The sequence below is a fragment of the Conger conger genome, chromosome 1 (assembly GCF_963514075.1).
Source record: "Conger conger chromosome 1, fConCon1.1, whole genome shotgun sequence".
Classification (NCBI taxonomy): Eukaryota; Metazoa; Chordata; class Actinopteri; order Anguilliformes; family Congridae; genus Conger; species Conger conger.
The window spans coordinates 40,440,474-40,445,647 of NC_083760.1; the positions used below are offsets into that span (position 1 = coordinate 40,440,474).

Below are 5,174 nucleotides of genomic sequence, written 5' to 3' on the forward strand. Positions count from 1 at the left end.
TGCTCTGCCATGCTTTACAGATGAGCTTGTATGTTTTGGATCATGAGCAGATTCATGAGCAACCTTCTTTCTCCACACTTTGGCCTTTCCATCACTTTGGTATAGGTTAATCGTGGTCGTATCAGTCCGTAAAACCTCGAACGGATGATTGAGTTACCTTTGCCCCTGCCCTGTGGAGATTGTTTGTGATGCCACTGACCATCGTTTTGCAGTTTTTCTTCAGAGCTCTTGCAATGTTTCTATCATCAAGTAGTTGTTTTCCTTGGTCGACCTGTTCGGTGTCTGTTGCTCAGTACACCAGCGGTTTCATTGTTTTTCAGAACATTCCAAGTTGTTGTAAAAGCTATCCCCAATGCTTGTGCAATGTATTTTCTCTCTCTTCTAAGCTTCAAAATGGATTGCTTTTCTCCCAAAGAGAGCTCTCTGGTCTTCATGTTGATTTATCTTTTCTAACAAATGCAGTCTTCACAGGCAAAACCCAAGGCTAAAACGGATGTGTGTGAAGAGGAAAATAGTGGTGGTGGTGATGATGATTATGATGAAGATGAGCAAAGTCTGCCCTCTACTCCAACAATTTCCATAATGGCTATTTACCAAAACCCAAGAGGGGCTTTGCTCACATTCTTCAGCTTATCATCAAAGAGAGCCTAAAATCAGCAGATGACCTTTTCAAAAGCATCAAATATTGTCTCTCACGGGGTGTCTCGGTGGTGCAGCCTGTAGAGCACTGACCGCATGCTCATTGCGAGCCGCGACGTCAGCGGTTCGAATCCGACCGTCTGACATTTGTCGCATGTCTTCCCCTCTCTCTCGCTCCCATTCTTCCTGTCTCTCTATACTGTATACTGTCCAATAAAAAAAGGCCTAAAAAATATCTTTAAAAAAATATATTGTCTCTCACTGTCGTCAGTTTATTGTCACGCAGAATAACCTGGAAGGGGAAAATTAACTCCAGGCTGCCACGATCACAAGATGGAACTCCCAGATAAAAATGATCAAGTCTGTTGTAGAGTGTAATTAAACAAAGACCAGTTGGCAGTGACCAAGCTATCCATTCATGAGAAGAATGTTCTTCATGAAACTATTGATGCTGTTGAGGCCCTTAAGACTGATCAAACGTTTTGAGTCTCAAATCATTTTGAAATGTAACAAGGCATAAGTACAATGAGTTCTGAGTAAAACATGGAATGTGGACGAAATGCTGTTTGTGCATCTAAGCGTTAGCCCCTTAACCTTCTGGGGTCTGAGGGCAAAATTAGGAAAACTGACGACTGTGCCATGCTCATTTCTGTCATTTTACTCAACTTTATATGCAGTGATTCCACTGTGTTTCATATCTTTGTTTTCAGCACAAACTCAGCTGCAATAATATGGTCAGAATCATATGTCAATTGCTCTAGAATCACACAAATCTTAAACAGTAGTTTTAAACACATACAGGAATGCTGTAAATACACCCTCTAACCAACTAACACAATTTTTGGATCACTGAAATTTGTTCATCTATGTCTTGGATATCAAATGATGACAAAATATTGTAGCAAATCCAATTATAAATATAAAAGAAATTACTACTATATTTCAGCACCAGTTGACAATGGGAGGGCTAATGGCCTTTCTTCAATTAATATTTATGTGGTGTGCAGTTCTGCCAGGTAAGTAGACTTTTCACACCTGGCCTGACCCCTCCCTACCTTTGGACAAAGCCTGTCCATAAAGCAATATTCAGTAAGCCATGTAGAACAAAGAAACAAATACATTTTCTGATTCAGGAATTTATTGAAATCACCACAGAAACTACATACAATGAAGATGCCATTCACAAAGAGATTCCTTGGGTACCTTCTGTGAGTGGTGTACTTGGTGTTTCCTCTGCATCTTCATATGCATAGTTCCATCATATAGCCAGCTTACAAATAAAGACCCCTCTTTACTGACAAGCCTACATCTAAGACAAAAACGCAAAGGTATTATTTTGAGATGTAATGGTTAGAATTGTTCATAAATTCAGAACAGAGTGGCAACTTACAAATGCAGTACTGAATATTCATACGAACACAGAGAGAAATTGCAATACAGCACACATATTTACCAATATGATCTTAAGAAATACACTTGCTCTTGTAGTTGGTCTGTTAAGCCAAGTTATTTTTCCATCCATCCATCCATTATCTGAACCTGAACAGGGTCACAGGGCCTATCCCAGCATACATTGGGCGAAAGGCAGGAATACACCCAGGACAGGTTGCCAGTCCATCGCAGGGCACACACACCATAGACTCTCCAATCAGCCTAACCTGCATGTCTTTGGACTGTGGGAGGAAACCGGAGTACCTGGAGGAAACCCACGCAGACACGGGGAGAACATGCAAACTCTGCACAGAGAGGCCCTGGCTGATGGGGATTCGAACCCAGGACCTCCTTGCTGTGAGGCAGCAGTGCTACCAGTGGGTACAGCTACCATCCGTGCCACCCCAAGTTATTTTTCTTTCCTGCAATTTCAAACGTAGATACAGTATGATAATATTGATTGTGTAAGGACACCCAGTTTTAGAATCGTGGCTACGTCACTACATATTACGTACACTGTAAATTTCCCAGTGTAAAATATGCAGTGTCAAAGTACATTGACTCTTTCAGAGTTATTACAACAACAGTTTGTGTAAAATGCCCACAGTGTTGGTGAAATATTTCGTAGTTAATTGGAACTACTCTGGAAAGCTCCGCCCATCTCCTTCTCTTTCAAACTTCACCGCGTATACTCCAGCTGATTATGTATCTTAACATACCACATTTCAAAGGGCTAACGTTAACGTGACCGAGTTCATGCGTGCAGTCTATGTACAAGCAACATTAGCTAGTGCTAGCTAACCTAGACTACAGTTAATTAATTCGGTAGCTATAGGCTTCCAGAAACTTGCAAGAGGTAATGTTAACGTTGTTAATACAATGTGGAGGGGTGATTGTGAATTGTATTGTTTGTAGCTAGCTCCATAGGTTCCAGTGAAATGGCAAAGACCATTTTTGGGGAGTTGGCTAAACTAACGTTAGTGCTACGTTACCTAGCTAGCTAGCTTAGTGGCGAACGTTTGCACGCCATGTTCTGAGGTAGTAGTAGTAGATTTAGAAATCATTAGATATCCAATGACATTTCTGTTTACAAAAGCTTTTGTGCCTGTTTCTAGCATTTGCAAAGTTTGGTGTCCCAGCTGTAACAGAAGGTGTGAAAGTTGTTGACAGTTCAGGGACCGAGTTGGATGACGATGTTTTTGAGGATATAGCAAGAGATGCATCCACTGGGGTGCTAACCATCAAATATGACACAGGTTTGATTACATTTGTAATCTATATTTAATGGATTTAATGAATAAGTTATTTGTCATGTGAAGCTTACATTCGATTAGATAAGGGACATGTTTATGAGGGAACTGTGTATAATCTTTTATTTATCCTGCCTTTTCATTCATGGTTAGAGTCTGTCTCCAACGCCACGGCAAAACCTTACCAGCGGAAACGCTGGCCTACATTTCACAGGAGAGCATTCTGAGACCGGTAAGATTACACCCTGTGATTCACAACTCAGAAATGCATGTTTATCATATTTTTACAAGGTCAATGTTATGCCCCCATCTTTTCCATTGTACTGGTCGCGCGCCTGTAAGAATATCGTAGCTCACTTGAGACTGGATGGATCTCTCAAATTATCATCTCCACGAGTCAGAAGCATGCTAGACAGACCTCAGATAGGGTTAAAACTGATATTAAGGATACTTATCCTTTACCTTAACTTTGAATTGCAGTCTATACAGTATATTCCTAACACTGAATTGTTTTGCATTGTGCTTCAAGTTGGTGGAATCCATTCTTTCCGAGAAACCTGGTGGAGAACGCATAATAAATGAATACCATCGAACCAAGTCCTTGCAGGATGACAACAGAAGGAAAATGGTGAACATATTGGCAGCTGACTTGACAGAGAAGAATGGGTAATTAGCTCCTTGTTTTTAGTTTGTTCTCAATCTAGCTTTCAGATGAATTTGAAATCTAAATGAAATCCAGGGAATATGACTGAGAAATCCATTCTTCTTTAATCTTCCAGTACTTCACCACCCAGACAGCTGAAAGAAAAGTATGCCAGAGGAATCGTGACCTTATTCCCCTACCTCAGTGACCCACACTCTAAGAATGGCTATGTGAGTTGCACACAGTAATGGTTGGGGCAATGTTGATACATTTTGAATCCTACTAGAGCATGCTGTTTTTCACTTTTAAATGTGAAGTGTCTGTTTTTGTTATCCTTTCACCCTCCAAGGAGCATTATTATGATGGCGAGAGTGGCAGTGAGTACTTGGCCTGGAGGATTAAAACTATTCAGAGAAGCGCTGCTAAAGACAGACGATCATCATTTGGAGGTAACACTAATAATACCGGGAAAATGTATGAAACAAAACAGTCACAAGATCAGTTATTGCCTTTTATTTTTTGCACATGTTTCTCCAGCCAATAAATAAACAATCAGTTTTCTTAAAAGACAAGTTCGGGATTTAGCACTTTAAGGCCTGTTAGAAGGTTATTTACTATTATATACAATGGTCCATATGAAGATTTTGACCAACCATGCATTCTTATATATTGCGAATTTCTCATGGCCCAGCTAATTTACACAATGGGATCTGGATTGGCATGTAGAGAATCCTTAAAAGAAACACCATAAACTCTCGTTTTAAAAGTCTGGAAACTCAGTGGTCACTGGTGTCCGCTGATGTTCTGACAAAAACATTGCTGCAAAGTATGCTGCTTATCAGGTTTATGTATCATGGAACTATTTCCAGCGGAAGTGTATGGCTGCACTGTGACTGAAAATAGTTCCATGCTAAATTATAGGCTACATAAAATCTGATAGGAAGCATACTTTGCAGCAATTATTTTGTCAGAACATCAGTGCCAGTGACCACTGTGAGTTTTCTGACCACCTGAGTTTCCTGACCACTGTGAGTTTATGCTGTTTGAAGGAGCAATTGTGTAAATAGCGGAGCCATGAGTAATTCGCAATATATACAAGAGTGCACCGTTCATCAAAATGTTCATATGGACCATTGTATATGATGGTAAATAACCTAACAGACCTCAAAGTGCTAAATCTCTAACTTGTCCTTTAAATTAGTCAGCTCCAG

The 5,174-nt window shown here is 40.2% G+C and overlaps 1 long non-coding RNA gene across 1 annotated transcript; it reads left to right on the forward strand.

Moving 5' to 3' along the window:
* The first annotated feature begins 3,872 nt into the window (after positions 1 to 3,872).
* LOC133123308 (uncharacterized) lies at positions 3,873 to 4,338 on the forward strand. Its single transcript, XR_009708229.1, has 3 exons — positions 3,873 to 3,986; positions 4,100 to 4,193; positions 4,313 to 4,338. It is a non-coding gene; the product is annotated as an uncharacterized LOC133123308 (long non-coding RNA).
* The last annotated feature ends 836 nt before the right edge of the window (positions 4,339 to 5,174 follow it).